The 22,659-nt window shown below is 22.5% G+C and overlaps 1 long non-coding RNA gene across 1 annotated transcript in view; it reads left to right on the top strand.

Annotated features, from left to right (window-relative positions):
* The first annotated feature begins 6,890 nt into the window (after positions 1-6,890).
* LOC129607622 (uncharacterized) overlaps positions 6,891-22,659 on the top strand; it is a 183,482-nt gene continuing 167,713 nt past the window's right edge. Inside the window, exons 1-2 of the long non-coding RNA XR_008696824.1 lie at positions 6,891-8,681; positions 15,702-16,512. This is a non-coding gene — a long non-coding RNA (uncharacterized LOC129607622). The remainder of the gene's footprint in view (positions 8,682-15,701; positions 16,513-22,659) is intronic.

The following is a 22,659-nucleotide window of genomic DNA, read 5'->3' as shown; positions in this document are numbered from 1 at the left end:
TTTAAACTCTATATTCAATCTTGCTATGTTACTAAAACTTTTCGACCATTATTTTAATACAATTTAAAAAATTTTTGAAATATATTCGTTTATTTCCACAATTTTTTTTTATTTTTTTTTTTTTAACTGAAAAGTTTTATAAAACTTTGAATCTAAATATAGTTTTTAGGATTTCAATTTCTGGATTTTTGAAAAAAAAAGAGTAGTTCTTTTAAAAACTTTAATACTTAAAGTTTAACTGATAATCTAAGCGAATTTTTCATATGAAATTTTTCTTTTGTTTTGGTTAGAGCCCCGCCGCATATACACCAATATATTTTTATATTAATGCACTGCTTATATATCACATACACATGTACATATAAAATTTAACTTTAAAATGCTTTAGGATTTTCTAAAAAAATTTTTCGCATTAATTGTGTTACAACTATGCGTTTCAAAAGTTTTTCTATTAAGAAAAAAACAATATTTAAAAAAAATACCAAAACTTTCTGATTGATGGTGGATGAAATTTATTTTTTCGGTAGTTGTTTAATATTTTTACATAGCAATCTGACATTGACTGGCGTGGCGTGTGTGGTACAGTAATTAAGTGGTTGAGAGAGGTACCATGGAAAAATATGAAAAACCGGTTAAAAAGTTAGACTGGTTGTAGAAACTTTTTTGATATAAGTATAGTTGTCTCATTTAACTATTCAATTACTTGCTATTAACTTGATTTTTTTAACCTAAAACCGAATTTTCAAAAATTGGTTCTATAAAACACAAAAACCATCATCAAATAAATGTTGGATAACGTAATAAAGTTTATTATTTGTATGTATAATGGTAATTCTTACAATTCAAAAAAGAAAGGAATTCCCATTTCAAGTGTTCATTCAATCATTTGCTTTTATAATAAAATGGAAAATTTAATCCTTGAATTTCATGTTCATCATCTATATTTATAACACTTCCTTTAATACTCTCCTCCTTTTTGTTTTCTTCTTCCTTTTCTCTACTTCATCTTATAGAATTCAATTGATAATAATCCTTGATTCCCATTTGTCTTAAAACGAAAACTAAAAAAGATAAAAACAAAAATGTTGAAGATTGAGAAGAGATTTTCCGGAAAACGGAAGAGTCTAAAAAGAATCAAACTTATAAGAGAAGGAAAATTTAGCACAAAAATAAAAACTTAAAAAGGAACTAACAAGACAAAAAAAAATGGAAAAGAAAAACAAATAAAAAATCAAACGAATATAGCTAGCATGCTACTAAGTATTACATGGAAAAAAATTGGAAAAAATTATTGGCACAACCAAAAAAAAAATTACACATACTTTATACATAAGTTGAACACACAGATACAAACACATGTATTAATCGTGAGAAAAATGTGGAAAACATTGTAAATCGAAAACTTTAATTGAAGATATTTGTAAATATGCTTTTGTTTAAATTTGTCTTTTGTACAACAAACAAAGTCAAGCAATACCAAAAGTAGCTATTGCAATCATATTGAGAAATTTAAGAGCTTTGTTATAAAATGGTTACTGCATGAAATAATAAGGTAGGCCTGTAAAAACGAGTGCTTAATATAGTCCAACTGTATGAGTACATAATTTGAATCAGTTGTTGTTGACGCTATAATGATGACTTCTTATTTAATTTAATTCACTAGCCGAAAACTTTATAGAATTTATAATATATTTTTAATTTAATTTCTTCCAGGTAAATTCTAGTCACACATCAGAATGAGGTCGTTCTTTGAAATTGGAATATCGCAATAAGTCTTGAGTTGTTTGAAAAAAATTGAGACTGCACAGCTTACTGCAATTTTCTCTGAGTGTACAATAGTCGGATTTGTTAGTCCAAGCTTTCATTCCTTGCTCTCAACATACTCAAAATGATCGTCATTGCTTTTATGTTTTTTGAGGTTCAGTAATATTTCGTAAGTATTACCTGAGAAAAAAAATTTAAGTAATAAAAATAAAAATATTTTAGGTGGAATCATTGCTTTATTTTGAAATGTTATTATGAGAAAGATTACATGCAAGAATATCTAAATTACGTTCGGCAAAATCAAATGACGATCAATAACTGTGGGGTAATTGTAAGTATCAAACAGATTGTTCCCGCAATTTGATGCGTCTAATGCCGATAATTTTGACTTTGGCTTGAAGCAGGTATTTATGTATGATTCCTACCGTTGAATTATTTTCAATCTGGAATGAATGTTTGGACTACCAATAAATTCAAAAAAATCAATCTAAAATTAAAATGAAAATTTTAAAAAATCTACAATGAAAAAAAAAGTGAATAACGATTTTTTTTTGTTTTAGGTTTGTTTTTTTCCTTTTTTTTCATTTTGCTTTTGAAATGCAATCATAAAAGGAATTTCGGTTCAATACTTTTTGGTATGAAAGTGAAAAAAAAATTTTGAGTAAGTGTAGAAGATGAAAAGAAAATGAAATGGAATGTTAAAAAAGAATAGAAAAAAGGAAAGAAAATTAAAGGATTTAAAGAGTTAAAAGGTTCGATGAAGAAAAAATAATTTTGAAAAATTAGTGATTCAAATAATGTAAACTATCATTTGTCAAACAATTATTGTACTAGACACTCTAGTTGTAGTTGTGTTTCTTAAAAAAAATTATTGCAATTCGTAATTTATAGTTTGAAATTTTTGAGTTTTTATCAATTTGTAAATTATTTTCATAAAAAAAAATATTTCTGTGCATGTATACTAAATTAAATACAAAATACATACAAATTTAGAGGAGAGATTTGTTTTGTTTACATTGTTAAATTTTGTTTTTTCGAAAACTTAATGTTTCGCAATAAGATTCGTAAACAAATGTCAAGTAAATAAAAAGTATCGAAAAATATGCGATAGTAGCATTCTATAGTATCACTTTTTCTACTTTTGAATGTACTAAAATTTGCGATTATTCGATTTACATATTGTCAAAATGTTAAATGCAAAAATTATTTAGCGAAAGTAGCATTAATATTAAACTACCTTTAAACTATTTTTTAAAATGTTAGAGAACAACCTTAAATCTTTAAAAATACAAAAATTTTTAGTTAGCATCACATAAAATTAGCATAAAACATTCTATATATACACATAAAATTTCTCAAATTTCCAGATAAATTTAGAAAATAATTTATAGTATGGTTGCGATTACTTGGAAAATTATAAAATTATTTAATAATAATTACTATATATTTGAAAGTATTTATGTATATGTATAAAATTTGTATAGATATACTTAATAACTATTCTACAATATATTATAAGACATTAATAATTATCTGCAATACTATAAATTTGTAGAAAACTTTATATTATTTAAAATTTAATGCGGATATTGGTTAATTCAATTTCTTAATTCAAAAAGTGTAATGATACTTTTGTTGAAGTGATTTCTATTTGTACATACATACATATATACTTATAGACCTACATATTAATTCTAGTATTATATAATTAATAATTTTAAGATATTTTATTATAATTGTGAAATGATTTCATTTTAGATATCCTCTTTAAGGATATTTTTTTGGATTTAATAAAGTCAATAACTAAATGCGTTAAGATATCACTTTATAAAATGTAATTGATAGGATTATTATGCATACATATTAGGTATACATATATATGTATGCATATGTAGATGATAAATGCTCTCATTAGTAAATTTGTGGTTGAAAAAGATTATGGTGATTAAGAGTAATACCGCTATCACATGTACTATATAATATCTATTTTATTGGAAAATATTGTAAATATTAACGGTTTAAATTTTCTATTCCACAATTTTGCTTTTCTATGAAATTTTATATTGGTTATTTTCGTATTGAAATCCTTTAAAATCACATATTTTTGTTTTGGATAGTAGTTTGATAGGGGAGAACGGTGTAGTACTAAATATAAACGACTCCTTATAGAAGATTTTGCCGGACCTCTTGGATCTGTAACTGGTGAGAACAACATGCTGAAATAAAAGACTACCTGCCCAGCAAAGGACTAAGTTTCGAGCTAGTTGCGCTTGAAATTACAACGCCATATTCGTGGAGACTGACTAAAGAGGCATACATATCAAATAACCAAAAATAGTGCAACACAACGGGATGTCAATAGACCAAGTAGCTGTCGGCTAACAAAGAATTTTCTGACGGGGCACTGTTCAATAAACAATTTGTTTTTCTTTTCTATTTGAGACAAAAAAAAGAAAAAGGAATGCAAAAGTATATTGTACAAATGTTCTAAACAAATCATCAAATATTCAAAAACATGTATTAACAAAATCAAATTCATATACACACATACTTACATTTGCAATTATTTGCATACATAGTCACCGAAATTAGCAAGCACCTCTGTATTACCAGAATATGGACACACACAAGAAACTTTTATGAACAAATTATGACACAGTCTCCTTATGCCTAAATATATGCAATATAATTACATCTATTGAAAATTTCTTTTTGTCGCCCTTTCGTGCAATGTTTTTGAAGTTGAACAAAAATTTCTAAAAAAAAAAAAAATTGTTAAAAAAATATCAGATGTACAAAATCATGTGCCACGCTGATTGGATTTTTTTTTATTTTATTTTCATGCTTATTTTTTTGTTTGTTATGTATATCCCTTCATGTCCTTTCGACGATAATTCCCCGAAGTCATATGATGAAATCTTATTCAGCTGATTAAAAATGGAATAAAATCTAAAAAAATTTTATAAATGTGGTAACACTCTCTAGTTTTAAAATAATGTTGCACAAAGTAGCGAAGGAAGAGAAGCAAGCGAAGAAATTTTCAGAAAATTTTACAAAAATTTTTTTTTATATATTGAGCGCGCATGTTCTCTACAATGTTGTTGGAAAAAAAATATTTTTTTTATACCAAAATAATTTTTTAATTATTTCTCTTTTGTTTTATTTTCTCTCTCAAAACTGAGTTGAAAAAAATCGTTGAGTTATAAATGTAATCGAACTTACATACATTTTACGACGAATACCTAGGTCAGTAATAATTGTGTGTCAGTGGGTGAAATATATGCGAATGAGACAAAGAAACTATGGAAGAAAAGAACTTTTTCAAAGAAAATTTGAAATATTTTATTTAAAGCAGCATACAGATTTCTATATAAATATTACTCGAATATAAAAATTTTAATAAAATTCCATTTTTATAAGGATTTATTGTAAAACTATTGGGTTCCATGAGAGGCTAATATTTTCTGCTGACATTCGCTCTCTATTTGGAGCTTTTATGATTTTATTTTTGCATTATGCTCGAAACCTTTATCATTAAAATTTTTCCTATATATGTTCTTTTTAATTTGTTCTGCTTTTGAATTTTTTATTTTCCAATAAATTAATGAAATATTAAAGAAATGTGCAATAACCCGGCCAAAAATTTTCAACAATAAATTTAAAAAAAAAAATTTTTTTTTTGGTGAAGCATGCGCTTCACAAAGAGAAATATAAAAAAATTGTTGAAATTGCCGAAGAGAGAGGAGTTTTTGGAAAGAAAATTTGAGACTGATTAATTTATTTAAATAGCTCTTATTTAAGAGAAATATAACAAGGTTGTACAAATGATTGCAAAGTTATTCTAAAACTGTAAAGATTCTAATAATATTCGAATTAAATATGAGGAATTTTAGAATTATTTAATTTGAAATAAAATAAATTTTAAAACAAAAATTTGTTACACAAATCGAATAAGAGAAACAATATAAACCATCAAATAGCTCTAATACATTAAAGTGGCGAGTCCTAATACGTTTTGCAGCGAATTATCTATAATTAAATAACAATTTAATAATACGAATAATAAGAAATGTAGATACTTATTTTTACAAAATTTTAAATGGGGAGATGCTAAATGTTCATTTTGTTTGCGAGTACATATTTATGAAATTTTATAAGCATTTTCTGAACCCATTTAACCATCTGATGGTCCATTTAATTTTAAGAGAAAATCGAAGTTATTACTAAATTATCAATCAATTTTTGTTCAGCAAAATTTATAAAATAAAAAAATTTTTCAACAACGAAAAATTTTCAAAAAAAAAAAATTTCGTTTTCTTTTTTTCTTCTTCTGACACTTTACTGTTAATAACTGTGTTTGTTTTTTTCTTTTTTATTTTATTTTCTTTCTCTTTCTAACACAAGAAAATTCTTAATGATTCCCGACAATTTTTCAATATTTTTATACTTTCTTCTTCAAGTTTTATTTGTTTTTTTTTTTTTGTTCTTCTGTTATCCCTTATCAACAATTCTGTCATAATCATGGGAAAAAATATAATAATAAAGAAAACAGAAAAAAAAAATATTTTTTTTTTCAAGTTTTCAAAACTTAATAGATTTAGTATCGCGATTATATTCGTGGAAATCATATCGCCCGTGAGAACGAAATTATTATCGTTATTTCGTATATATTGAATACATTATATAGTAAAATAGAAAAAAAAATTCAAGAACAAAAAAAAAAAGAAAATAAATAATGGAAAATTAAAGTGAGAAAAATATAAAGAAAAAATTTTTAAATTAAAATTTTAATGCAAATAATTTTTATGAGAAAAAAAAATTGTGCACAGGATACTTATTAAATATTGTAATTTGAGTACTGCCCCCGAATATATGCAATTTTTTTCTCTCTCAAAATTTTAAAAAACAAATGAATTTGAAATCAATATCAAATGGAAAATTCTTAAATTTTGAATAAAAGTGTTTTTAAAAATAGAAAATTTATTAAATTTCGGATTATAAGAATTTGAGATTTTACAAAAAAAAAAATAAAGAACTTTAAATTTTTTGAATATTAAAACCTTTTATTCTATTTCTGGTTCAGACACCTACTTTTATAGCTAATTTGCTTCAAAGATAATCGAATACTAATTTCTATTGTGATTTTAAATATTAAAAATTAAAAAATAATTTCAAATTATTTTTTGTGCTCGCGGCCTATACTAAATATTATTGAAATTTCTTTTTGTACTTCTCGGCTCTGTGTAGAAAAAATTTATTGAATCTCAAAATTACAAACACATATTGATTTATTTAAAAAAAAAAATCACTAAAAATAAATGGTTATAAATAAAAAAAATAAATTTATGAATTTCAAAGAAAAAATTCCTAAAAAGGATAAATTACACATGAAAATAATAAAAACAAAAACACTAAATAGAAAAATATAAAAAAAAAAAGTAAATTTCGGGTGTGTATTCTTTGTAAATTATTTGTGTAAAAAAAAAACTTTTGTAAATCTATGTAAAAAAAAATTTCTAATTATTTTTCTGTTTTTTTTATATAATTAAAAATACACAACAGATATACATATAATACAAGTATAAATATATATGTACAGTTTAATATTTAACCCATATATTTAAAAACAAAGAGAAAAAATATTGTAAAAAAAAAATTAAAAAAAAAATTATAGAGGAATTTTTCTATAAAACACAAAAAAATAAATAAATAAATAAAACCTATAGAATTAAAAAAAAGGATAAGGTTTGCAACATAAAACAAAAAAAAATATTTAACGACGACAACGACGACAATAACACAAAAAAAATATATATATAGGAACAGAAGAAAATAATAACAACAATAATGAGAAAAATGTTGGGACAATAATGAGAAACACACAAAAAATTCGTTAAAATTAGTTATAAAAAAAAAAAAAACAGATATTACTATTAAAAGGGAAGAAGTTTTGGGGGCGGGAGTGGTGAAATGAAAAATTTTTGGGTTTAATTAAGGAAACATTTAATTAAAAAGTAAAAAAACAACAAAAAAAACAGCAAAAACCATTAACGTACCTTTAAATTTTCCTATGTTAAACAGAAAAAGCAAAAAAAAAAAAAAAATAAGGAGGAAAAGTGAAACAAAACAAAAAACACAAGGACGTGAAAAAAAATTGGTTTATTTTTGATTTTTTTTTTGTGTTACTAAAAAAAAATCCTCATTCTATTTTATATTTTATTAAAATAAATCAGAAAAAAAAACAACAGAAAAAATAAAACATAAACAACGAAGGAACGTGTAATTTTTTATCTTTTTCACCTACCTACCCACATAAAAAATCTACATATTCTTACATTTTATATACAAACATTATTTATATAGTCAACTCACGCACAAACAAAGGAATATTTAGAAAAATAGTACCCCGAGAAACGTTGAAAAAAAAATTAAATAAAAAACAAAAATATTCCGGTTAAAATTAAAAAATAGAAAAAGGATACCTATACGTAAAATATCCTTACCTAGAATATCTAACCAGCTAAATTACATATACGAATAATTTATATATATATAAAAAAAATTAAAAAGAAAATCCTTTGATTTTAAGTGTTTGTTGCTTTGCTTGTTATTTAATTCTTTTCTTTTTTTTTATTCCAATTATTTCATTTTTATTTAATTCATTCTTTTTTGGTATTTATTTTTGCTGCTTGAAATACAAGAGTGATTTTGTACATGCTACATACACCTACTTATACTAAATGTCCTTTTAAAAACTGAAAACAAAAAAAATGCATCCTTGTAATTTCTACGTGATACAGAAATAAAAAAAAAATAATTATTATTTTATTTAAATCGAAATAGAAAACAAATATAAAACATAGAAATAATAACGGGCTATATGGTATACCTAAGTACAGCAGCATTATGGTGTGTAGGTAAGTGTACAAATAAAGTACATAATTTAAAGAGGGTGTATATCCATAAATATATGTATGTTTGTATTCGATTATAAAATATAAAAAATATGGTCCTTTATATTTTAAAATTTTACTTTTTTATTTTTTTTTTTTTTATATTTTAAGGATTCGTCTTTAATCTGAAATCAAAAAAGGAATACTTAATATGTAATCAATTTTTAAATCTCCTCATCTCTTTAAAATTAAGAGTTGATTTTCGAAATTTATGTAATTCTTCAAGTTGTTTGTCGGTAAAGTATACTCCTGAATCCCTACTATGTACATATTTTCAAACTAGAACTTCCTGTAAAAACCTAGACTTCATCAACGAAACTTGTAAAAATCTTTTTGATTTTATTTTAAACCATACCGAAATAAATAGAAAATTAAATTGCCCGTCAGAATTCTAACAAAATGAAATATAAATAAAAATTTGGCTTGTAATGAAAATAATATTGATTTATGGTACTTATTTTGTACTATCTTGTTAGGATATTATTGAAAATTATTTTGATTTTCAGAATAGAATTTCAAATTTTGAAACTGAATTTGTGCTAAAAAGTTTGAAACTTTTAAACAACAATCTAACATATCAAGTGTTATAAGTTATTCTTATGTATCTTCTAATTTTATTACAATATATAAATATAAAAATAAATAAGTATTCTACTCTTTAGACTTTATGGACTAAAATTTAAAAGGCAAATATAATTTTTCTGTGCAATTATAGTAAAGCGAACTAAGATAATTTTGTGTAATTAGGCTAATTCCAAATTTATTTCAGAGTGAATGCTAACACTGTAGAATACTAACTTTCATAAAATGTAGTTCTTGTATATAAAAAGACTTCTTCTAACCTTAAGAATGGCATTTTCAGAAATACCATTTATGTAAAACGTTTTAATTTTAACATCTGCACGACATGAATTATCATACAGAAAAAAATTTTAGAATGTTATATTTCGCCTTTTAAAAGATATTCCAACTATTACTTAAAATTTATAATATACTCGTAATTAAAAAAATTAATAAATATTTGAAATTTTTCTATAACCAATTTAAAAAATATTTATAATTATAATTAATCAAATTACACAAAAAATATAATTATACATGTACTTAAAGACTAATAAAAAAAAAATTTTTTTAATAATATTGTGATTTTTTATTTAATCATTTAATTTTAATTCCATTTTTTTATATATTCTTTTGGTTGAAAAATCAAATAGTATAATTATTGTCGAGTAATATCTGAGGCAATTTCATATATATTTTATAAAATATATGTAAAAAATTTAATTTTATTTTGCATATGTGCACACATTTATTTTTTTATTATTTCTAATGAAAATTGTTAATAAAATTCATTTGAAAATTATATATAATTTATATATATATATATATATTAAATAAATAAATTGACATGATTTTTAAAAAGAAAAAATTGTTTATTCTTGATTGAAATTCCAATATTATATATTTTTAATATTATTATTATTATAAATATATAATATTGCAATTAAAAAGGAAAAATAAATAAAAAAAAAATATTATTTTAATAATGAATTTTTTTTTTAATCTCCATTTAATTTTATTATGTGCATAATAATGTAAAGAATTATAATAATTAAAATTTTAAGAAATTGTGTACCCTATAGTTTTCATTAATGTAAAAAAAAATTGCTGCCACACTACTGTAGGGTAAACTACTCGAACTTGTATTCATTACACTAGGATTTGGAAAATTTTATAAGTTTTATTCCGTAAAATTAAAAATAATATTAAAAAAATTTATATTGAATCAAAATTTTTAGCTGCACAAACTGCAGCATCAAGATATTACTTTTACATTAATGAATACAAAAGTTACTGTTCCAATAATTTTGTAATACGTTACGAAAAGCTATACATTGAAGAAATACCATATATATGTTTAAATGAAGACAACTTATAATATATGAAAGTGCATATATATGAACAATAGTTAAGTACTTAATCATACAGATCCTAAATATAAAATTTAAAAAAAAACATAACCGGTACACTGTAGCAATATTTTTCTAAATTTCATACAATTGAACTTAAGATTTTTCTGATGCAGAAGAGAAATAGTAAGAATATATTAAAATAATAATTGTCTTTTCCTATATATCTATGTATGTAACATTATTTTTTTTTATGTTTCTCTTTAGTTTTTATAAAATTGTTAACCTGCTTTATTTATTCCAAATTAAAACGAACAAACAAAGAGATCCTTTAAAAGAAGGAGAACAATACACAATTGAAAAACAAATTTTCCTTTTTAAAATAATTTCAATAGAATTAAATAAATTTAATTTTTTTTATACTATACATGCAATTATTATATTGATTTGAAAATTTTCCTTTAATGAAATAACATACACGAAATAATAATATTATATAGAAAAATCCTCCTGGAACCTAGAATATTGAAAAACAAAAACAAGGAATAAACTCAAGTATTGATGACATCTACTTAATATAAGAGTACAAGGGGTTCAATCATTATTTTATTAAGTGCGTTTGCAAAACATATAAAATCACAGAAATAAATAAAATTTCTATATTAATAATATCCTGTACGTTTTTATAATAATGTTATATTGCAATATTTTTCCACGGAATCTATATTTAAGTCTTTCAATAAATGAATATAAACACATGCATTTTCGCAATATTGAATAAAATTATTTTCTAAATAATCGAACACAAATAGATCAAATAAAATATAATTTTGTCTTATACATTATAGATCTAGAAAATAGAATTAATTTTTAATTGTACTAAATGTATACAATTCACATTATTAAAAATATTTTTAATGATTTTAACACAAATTTTGGGCTAATAAGAATTTTTATCACTAATATTTTCATTTTATTGGAAGAAAACGATTTGGCATAATCCTTATAAGAAATTACCTGTAATCATTATAGGTTTTATTATACCCCCTTAGAATTATCTAAAATTATAATAATATCCAAATTGAAGAAATTCTCTAGAATTTTAATTTTCTGATTTAAGTATAATTTGAATTAAGAAAATAAAATATTATTTTGATAATAAAATTTTGGTACAGTAAAATCTAGTTAAAATGAAATATGTATTAAGTAAAATTTTGCTTGTTGTATTTTTGATTTTCAGAAATCTAACGGCATAATTAAAATGTGATTACATTCGAATTACTAATTTTTAGTAGTTTATGACATGGTGAGATAAGAGCAGAGTGCAGCAATAACGTGCTAGAATAAGATTTTGATTAACTCATTACCGACTAAATTTTCTAAATTTGTAAATTTAAATTAAAACCAATTCAATTTTACTGACTACCTCATTTTTTTTTTAACATGAACCAAATCATATAATTGCATACTTTCAGGAAGAAATATTCAATTTCGTCCTTTTACTGTAATTTAAAAGAAAAATATAATTTTATTTTCGCTTTTTTTTTGAAATTTTATTGAGAGGCTCACCGAATTTGAAATTTATTATTAAATTCATTGTTGGTTCGTTTGTTTATTTTTATGATTCAATAAATATTAAAACAATAACATCAACAACAAAAATATCAAATAAAATGAAAAGTATAAAATACCATTGAGCTACCAAATTTGATATATTGCCCGAATTTTTTCTCTTTCTTCTTATTTTAATTTTAAATACTAAACAAAAATGAAAAATTTAAGCAAATATAATAAACCAAGCAGAAAAACAAAAAAAACCCAATATAAAAAGGCTCACATAAATGTTCGTTTGCATAAGGCAACTGTGTATGAAAATGTATATATATATATATATATTTATTTAATATGTATATATTATGTAATATTCAAATATGTGTTGTTAATATAAAAAAAAAAGTGAAACCATAAGTTGAAGGACTTCCAAATTTGTTTTTTATTTATTGTTCTTTTATTATTTTTTTCTCATTTTCTTATTTATGTTGTCTTTGTTATTTTAATACCGTTTTATTTTACTTCTATCTCTTTTTATCTTATATTTAAAATTTTTTCCTTTACTGACAATATGAAAAGCTTAAAGCGAAGTATTGTTTATGTAAAAATTTTTAAAAATTTTAATGGGTGATTTTAGAAATTAAAGTGAGTTGGGATAAGTTAAAAATTGAACGCCTAAATTAATCTGTGGAAATTTTCTGAATTCCGATATATCCCGAAATTTAATATTACAATATGATGACTGTTTTGAAGCAGTCTTGAATAGTTATCAATGGGATAATTTTTAAGCACATAAAAAAACTTTAATGTTTTAATCAATTTACATTATCATTTGGAATTGTCTAACATGGAGGCTATCTGGTCTTGTAAAATTACAAACCAAAACATTTTTGGTTTCGTTCATAAAATGAATTTACAGATTAATATTCCGGGGGCCACTTCGTTAACCAAAAATTAACTTGCCAAAAGTTAAATTATAAATTTTTCAACAACAATGTGACTCTTTAAATAAATTCAAAAGATAATAGAAATTATTTTGCCCGGCTATACGCTGATCACATCAAATATTTTTTTATTTAATATTATATATTATATTGAAGTATATTTAATACAGTCAAAGTAATAATAATAATCAAAAATACAAAAATGATAATAAAAAAATATAAAAAAACAGCAAAAAAAAGAAAAATTCTTTAATATTTGCTTTTCGGCATACGTACATACACACGAATAATAAGTGCAGGGTATTGAAAGAAATTTTTTGAGAACCGTTTTATAGGTCAAAGATTGAGTGAGTTTTAGCATATTATTTTAATTTATTATTAATACAATTTCTGCTTAAATATGAAATTCAAAAATTTAATTTGATCAAACCATTTAAAATTATAACAAATTAATAAAATTTAGTAAATTTTAAAGCAATTTTCTTAGAATATTTTTTGTAGATTTGTAGTCAAAATTGTTTAAATCGACTAGGATACAAAATGAAGATATTATCCCATTTAAACCATCCAAATTTAAATTTTTAATCCGAAAAAATTTGCTTCAATGCGATCAAGTTATGGTGAGAAATATGATACTAATACTTTTTATCAAAATGGTTTTTATAAAAGCCTATCGTCATAATATATAAATATTTACTGAACGTAGTTGAAGTTTTTAATTTGAACTTTCTAATATTTATGACGGATCTATTTTTAATATAATTTCTAAAATATTATTTCAAATAGAACCATTTTAATTTTATACCTAATCAAATTGATAAGTGTGAGAATCTACTTACATAAAGAGTTGTTATCCCTGAATACCCTAAACTTTTTGAGCTACTACTGAAATTATATACTCCTAATATTTATTGAAGCATACATATATATATACATATACTTAAAAACTGCGAGGAAAATAAATATAAAATAAATTTTTTTTATGAAATATACATAAATATAAATATTATATATAATAAATAAAAGGATAAAGAGAGAAAAAAATAAACGTAAACGATGGGTTTTATAAATATTCAAGACAACAAGAATATAATTTTTATATTATATAAATAAATGTATGTATATATATATATATGCAAATATAAAATGTAAACACATACAATAATAATAATATTATATAAATTGAATATTATTATTTGTAGCTTTGCTTATGTAATAAATGTTATTAGAATTTATATATTATATCTAAATTTTGTACATTACATATTTAATAATAATATCAACATAATATTTAACAAAAATAATATTTACAAAAAATAAACAAAATTGAATTTCTATGTTCATTTTAAGTAAGCACATAGAACATATTAGTAAACCCACCTTTTAAAAAATAAAAAAGAAATTTAACAGACTGAAACTATTAGGACACCTCTTAACCTTTTTAATAATGTTTTAATTAACTAAATTTATAATTTTTAGATGCTTCTTTACAATGGAGATTTTGAATACAATGGAGATTTTTTTTTCGCACTTAAATCTTAAAAATCAGATCTAAAGAACTAACTAGTTGACTTTTGCAGTACTTAAAAAAAAAAAATTAAAAATGCTTCAGAACTAATCTAAAGCATGCTACGAGTTTCGAACGTGCTTTTTTTGTATAGAATTATTTCACATTTGCCGATTTTGTAGTTTTGATTTATCGAATTTATCAATTTAATTTAGAATTGAATTTTCTAAAAACCCCAATATTTTAAAATATTTAAGAATACAATTGCTAAAATTTTAAAAAATTTCAAATATTTACAATAACTTAAAACTAATAAACTTAAATAATGTATAGATTAATGTACATTTTTGTATTATTATACTTATATTTACACTCTAGTTATTCTTAAGTTAAACACAAGTTATTCTTAAAAACCAAAAATTAAAAAGTTATTTTAAGAAATATAAACTAATAATGGTGTGTTAAAAAAAAAACTGTTTGATAAAACATTAAAATTTATGTGTTCCACATAAGTAATGAGCTTAGTCAGCAATCCATATTTGTAGAACAAACCAGATTGAATGATGCATGAGCTACTTTTATTCGATTCAAGTAATATATTCTAATAATTTTGAGCTTTAATATTTTTCAAGATGAAATTCCAATAAGTTTTCCAATATATTTATTCAGATAATTCTATAAGTTTTCTCAATGTTTTTATTTATTTATAGGATTACTTCCTTTTTTTTAAATTCTGGTGTATAAATTTAGTAACTTTTCAGTCAGAATTAAAGTCCAATGATTCGAATCCCATCAAATATTAAAAATAACCTAAAATGTAGAATGATTTATTATAAGAAATTAATTTAAAAATTTTTTACTCGTTATATTGATAATAATATGTTCGATTTGAAGAATAATATTGGAGTAAATGAAATAATCTCGAATACCAATACAATTTTCCGCATTCCCTCTATACAACTCTATGGCTATATTCAATTACTCCAATTATTTTAAAATAATTTTTTAATAAACTAAATTTTATATTATTTCGAAATAATTTATTTATTTTCAATATTATTATTTTATATAGGTATATTTTGTCAACACGTTTAACAGAAATAAATTAATAAAAAAATATCATCTGAAATAATTAATTTTTGTGTTAAAATTGGTCTAATATCAGCCAATATATAGAATGTCAATAAAACAATTATGAATTGAACCGGATTTAAAAAAAAAACACCAAAAACCAATATAAAAAATCGGTTTGCATTTGAAAGTTTACCGAATAAAAACACAATTTAATTGATTCATTTTATTTAGTTTTAATTAGAATAATAAAATAAATTAAATAATTTATAAAATACCTCAAAAAATGATATTCAATATATAAAAACAATTTTGTTAAAATAAATAAAGAAACTAAAATCTAAAAATTGTGTGTGTATGAAAAAAAATAAATTTATAATACAAAATTAAAAGATAGGCACCACCTACTCTCTGAATTAAAATAGTTTTGAAAATAAATATTGCGGATATAAAAAATATTTAATTTTTATTATTTTTTTAAGATAAAAAGCAGCAGTGATTTTAATTGAGATCTATAAGAACAATATACTTCTTTGAAAATAAAAATATAATAGCTACTTGTAAAATAAAATTATGAATAAATAAAAAAAAATACTTTAAGAATATTAAGCTTCCTGGTTTTTAAAATTTAGTATAAATATTAAATTAAATTAAATGTTAAATCAAAATATCAGAGTGTATATTGATCTAAATGATTTTTATGATACCTAAAAGTAGAGTCCATAGTGTCTAAAAATAAAAATAATTAAATTATTAAAGAAATAAAAAAAAGGAGAATTTTATTAAATTTTGATTTGAAAAACAAGATCAAGGTAAGTGTTAGTTAAACTTAAATTTTATTAGAATAAATTAAAATAAATAATTTATAAATTTTTGTTAAAATAAAATTAAATTGTTTCGATTAATTGCATTTAATTACGCTGTTCTTAACAATTAAGATTGTATTATGATTGTGACAATTAATTGAATACAATGTCAGAATTTATTTCAGTAAACAAAATAAGATAACAATCTGAAATACAAACGCTAATCAACCTAAGCGTACTTAGTATTATTACAATTATATGATTTCAAAAAATTTTCTAAATAATTTCAAACAATTTTTGTAAAGCAATGAACAACGTGCAAGAATAAAATCAGGTTTCTTTCACTTAATAAATTATTTTTTTAATATTTTTATATTAATTTCTCATTGAATTTCAATTAATTATTTTAATTTTTCATTTTCAGATTTATGCGTTTATCTTTTAAAAATTAAAATATTGGAATCTATTTAATTTCATTTTCATTAATGTACTGACCACTGCTAAAGTTAATAGAATATATCATTTTTATTCGCGATTTTATCATGCAAAAAAATTTCATCGCATTAAAATTATCTAAAGATTTTATTATAACGAAACCTTGAAATTTCCTTTTTTTCATTTGCAAAAAAAATATTTAACTTTTATATCAAATTTTTTATTATTAATTGTTATTTAGATTTTTGTACATTAGTTAAGAAGTTCAACTCAAGATTTATTATATTACATATTCTGTTTTTTCCTTAATTAATTTTATTGTCTAATAAACCAACATTTATTATAAAAAATGATTATTTTACGAAAAATGTCATTTTTACTACAAAAATTTCCTTATATATAAATCAATCATTAAGATTTTTCAAGAATTAAGATTACGAATATCTTTTCAATAACACGTTTTATTTTATTTCTTTCCTACCTTTATATATTGCTATTAGCTATTCTTTATACACATTCATTATCTAAGATGGTCAGAACATTGATAAAGCTATAAAAGTAAAACGAAACCTGCTTATCTCTTTGTTAATTGTTAGTAATTTTTATTACTTGTTTGGCTATATAGAATATATTTTTAATAGCAATATTTTTCTTGTACTTTCTACTGATTTTATATTTTAATATATGTATGTAGGTTAACTAAGATAATATTGTAAAAAATGTGTTAAAATATAGATAAAGGCCATCTGGGTTTATTAATATTATATGCGGTGTATATGTTTATATAGGTAAATTTTTATATTATATTAATAATGAGGCTATAATTAATATTTATTGCAACGAATATTAATAGGAAGGAAGATAACATTAGAGAAAGTGAAAATGTGTAAATTTATTTCAATAGATTAGAGAAAGATTGAGGGAGGAGGGGAGAAGAAGGATATAGTTTACTCTTATTTTTCCATGAAAATCATAACCTATAATATTACTTTTCTTATGGGATTCTTAATTTTGAAAGAAAAATCAAATCTTGCTTAATTCTTCTTATTATGTTTTAAAAAATTTTTCAGTTAAATTTACGTATATATAAAACGAACGATACCAAAAAGGACTTAAATCTTGAGAAATTTGGAAAAAAATCTATTAGAAATAGATAAACTAATAATGATCAAGTATGGCTCATAGAACAAATTATGTAGAATAAATTTAAAATTAACAACAAATTTATAATACTAGTTTGTTTTAAATATAATTGGTATAGAAATCAAATTGCTTATAAATATAAATTAGTGTTGTTGTCCCCAATCGGCGAAATTGATACGATTACCATTAAATACAATAAAATATAACATTAGAAATTCTACAGGATCAATCTATCCAGGAACTGGTTTTCTATATGAAAGTGGTAATTTTTTTTTCCAATATTCCAAGACCTATGAAAAAGTTAAAATCAAAAATAAGTTTTTCTAGGAAGAATATTTAAAATTACCTACAGGAAATTCGTATGGTACACTTTGAATTGTTTTAAGATTTTTTGGTACAGCTTGGATTGTTGCAGTAAATTTTAAATTTTTCTATCAGTGTCCAGGCAAATTGAATGCTCTGATTATGGTATTGTAGCATTTTATATTCTGCATAGCTCTAGATATATGTACGAATATGCGTCTTCTGTAAATATTAATAAATTTAATAAAAAATAATAATTTTTTTTAAAAAATATAAAACGCCTATACAAATCAACTAAACCGGATTTTATATGAAGAGGAGGAGAGGAGGGGAGTTTTATCCTAAATATTTTATTTATTCAAGAATATTTTTAAGGAACGTTATTCTTATTTTTATACAAAATAATATTAAAATATTAAATTGTCTGACAACATATACAGAAGAAAAATAAAGTCAACACAGGATATATAAAATTAGATTCTTAAATAATATGTATGTATTTACATGTATGTACACAAAATTTGATAATTCAAGCGAAAAGATTAATTTCTTTTTTTATTATTTTGTTATCAAAATAAATTTACCAACATAATTTATGTAATATATTGACAAAACAATTTAAAAACATTAATTCAATTAAGGTCTACTTCTTCTTTTTATTTTAATATTTCTGGATGAGGCCATCCAATATGTGTTAAGTAACATTTAGGAAAAAAAGATAACACTTAAAAAATTATTCTTTAGTTATTTTTTCATTTCTAAAAATACGACTTTTATAATTCAAATTATATTAAGCTAGATTGACATTACATCGACTATAACCATTTTTTATTACATTTTTATAATTCGAACACATTGAAAATTGGTGCGTGGTAAAATGTGCCCTTTTGTGCTCCAAGTCAAATGGTTTAATAGACGTTTTATAGAAGCAGATTTCATAAAATTTTTAATTCAACCACTTTATTTCGAACTAAGCCTTATATTTGTTACAAATTATATTTTAAGGATATACGAGATAGCTAATCTAATGTAAAATTTTAGATGGTTTTTAGAGGAGCACCGATTCCTTGGGTTTAAGTGGTTCATAAGAGAACTTGTGGATAATTTGCTATATTTTTAATATAAAGAATTTGGGATTCTTCAAAGTAAGGAAAAATTGTCCTTAAGAGATGCCGATGAGCCTGTTATTGGAAGTATTAGCGGGCCGAATCCTCTCTTTTATTTCAACCTAATCTAACATAATTTTGCAGCTTTATATGTAAATTGTCTGATAAAATATTTTTTTCTTTAATTTTTCCATTTTTCATTTAAAACAATTCAATTTTAAAGTACAGATTTATTATTTTATTTAAAATTTTTTGTTATTGTTCACTCTGAAACCTTCTCATATATACCTGAATATAAAAATTGTAGATTTTTTTTTTGTTTATCTTTTTCATCTCCTTAAATTTTTCCTAGGTTACTTAATATTTTTGATTTAAATTCGTAAAAAAAACAAAATAATAAGATAATCTCTTTAGTTAATCTAAGTATATATACTGTAAATATGTATGTACAGTTATAAATATTAAAAGTCGAATAATATACATTGATACAAACGAAATATGTAATTTTCCGCCTACATATATGCAAATACATAGATAATTGTTTTGTTATTTGAATCTCTTTGTTTCAGCCCACAAAATTATTACCTATCGTTATTTATATTGATAACCTATCCTATGACTAATTTCTTACCTATATCAGTGAGGGTAGTAAAAATTTTACAACTTTTTTTTTTCGGTTATCTTACTATATAAAAATATAAAAATAGAAAGGGACTCCAAGATTCTATAGGTTTGGGCTATGCTATATTATATAGTTTACATTTATATGAACATTCTTCTATATATTTTTAGATTTATCTCTTAATATTGTTTTAACTACGATAAAAAAAAATTATGAAAATGATAAATATATTGTACCTTTTGACTATAGGACTATAGGACACAAATATTTTACCAAAAAGTAATAAGATTTTGGATTTTAAAAGTAGATTTCATAATATTGTTATATCGTGAAATTCGAGCCATTGTGCGGGTAATAAATAATTGAGGTTCTTAAAAGTATGCAATGTTTGATAATTTGATTTTAATTAATTCTATAGTCTTAGTAAATAAAGGGATTTTCGATAATTCATCTGTTACAACTATGCAGAGTATGTTACAAATCTGCAAAGTAAAATATTCAATTTCTGCAGACATTTTTGCAGAAAGTGTACGTCAAAATACTAATAGAAGAACAGTTAGAATTTATTTGATTAAGAACAGTTCAATACATCTTTACCGATGATCCCCAAAAATTTAAGGTAATTGCCGAGTTCTATATGATTTTTGTACTTTGTTTTTGACTTATTTTTCTCAATTTTTGACAACGCCACTTATACATTCAAAGAAAATTTGTCGTATAATAGTTTATTGATTTTAAAATTCTTAATACACTTCTAAAAAGAATTGAAGAAGATCTTAGATATTATGCCCTTAAAACAAGGTTTTTTAAATCAAAACAAAATAAAAATAGAGCATTACAGATGACGAGGACAGAAAAACAAAAAAAAGAAATGAGATGGCACAAAATTGCTTCCGTCTCCTCTTTTCCGTAAATTTTATTGTTTTTTTTTTTGCTTTGTTTACAAAATTTTTCCTTTTTTTTTGTTTTTCTTTTGTTTCGTTAATTTCATACCTTTTGTCATTACAATCTTTGCCCGTAAAGTGATTCATTTGTCACAATAATTTTCTATTTTCTGGTGGATCTTTTCTTTCCTAAAAATACATAGTCTCTATAATATTTTACACAATTGAATATTCAACCATACATTTGAAGAATTTGTCTTAATACACAAACATTCATACATATGGACAAAATTTATTTATAAATGAGATTTTCTCTTGTGTTGTTAGTATTTCATATTCCTTAAAGTTAGTTGAGAGAAAACGGTCTGGAACAATTTTTTTTATATTGTTGCCCTTTTTATTTTATAATTGCTAAAATATACATACATATATGTGTGTGTGTACATGTTTATAAACTTGCCCTGCTTACAATGTTCAGTTATATATTTTATACAACAATATTCTCGATATTGGACATTAGAACAGGAACAGTGTAAATTTTCCAGGAAATTGTTTTCACATTCACATTTAGTAAAATGAAAATCGAAGAGAATATGAAAAGAGATTTTGTATTTAAAAGAAAAATTTTCCGGGGATGGGGCAAAATGAAAATAAATAAAAATTCTATTGAAAAAATTTAAAAACTGTGAGAAAAATCAATTGTTTTTCGAATTGTAAACTTTGATGAAAAAATATTATTACTTTTTCTGTTTTAATAATTAACTAGCTATACAGTAAAATAATTGCTATGTCAACCAAAAAAAGGATAATATTTTTCTATCTGCTCATTGTAAAATTTGTTATTGATCTAAGTAGAGTGTATAGACCGAAATAATATTCATTATTGCCTTATTTCAATAGAATTTTAATTAGGAGTTTGTCTATTAATAGAAAGTTAATTACTTTTTACTTTAAAGTAATTATAGAATTTATCTGATTAATTCAAAATCATCATTTTTAGCTTGTAGGAAATTTCCAATGTTTGTTTTAAGATTGATCTAAGCGTAGGAATATGGAAAAAATATTATACAATAAAAATGATCTATTATGTGTAGGCGTTTGAATAAAATGTAATAGCACCTTATTAAAGTTTTTATTATAAGGAATGTTGTGTTTTTTTTTGGTAGATATAATATGCTCTCCTTTTCGCACCGGTTGAAAGTAATTTACCTATCCTATAGTTAGAAATGTTAGTCAGAGTAGAATCTTAAATGAGCATTAGCCAAAGGTTTTCCTACTTCTCCTACGATTAAGTGACCGGCATTGACACAGAAACTGCCTCCAACACCTCATTTTACAATTTGTGCAGAGATCGCTATTAATGAGTCTCATTTTAGCCGAATAACCATTAAACAGCGATATCCTGACATTATACTGACATTATTTCAGAAACACCTAGAATGTAAATTGTAAAATATGTTTTTAAAATAAAATTTTTACCTAATATCATTTTTATTATATAAGATAACAAATAAATTTATAATGAAAATAAATTTACAATACTAAGAATTTTATTTTCTTGTCATTAAGATAATAAGTTGATTATATTTAAGGATAATAAGCTAACATATTAAGTATTGAGGCTATAATTTTATTCTCCAATCGAATAATGAAAATTAAA

The sequence above is a fragment of the Condylostylus longicornis genome, unplaced genomic scaffold (assembly GCF_029603195.1).
Source record: "Condylostylus longicornis isolate FDR11 unplaced genomic scaffold, ASM2960319v2 ptg000028l, whole genome shotgun sequence".
NCBI lineage: Eukaryota > Metazoa > Arthropoda > Insecta > Diptera > Dolichopodidae > Condylostylus > Condylostylus longicornis.
This window is presented reverse-complemented; position numbering and strand designations above follow the sequence as displayed.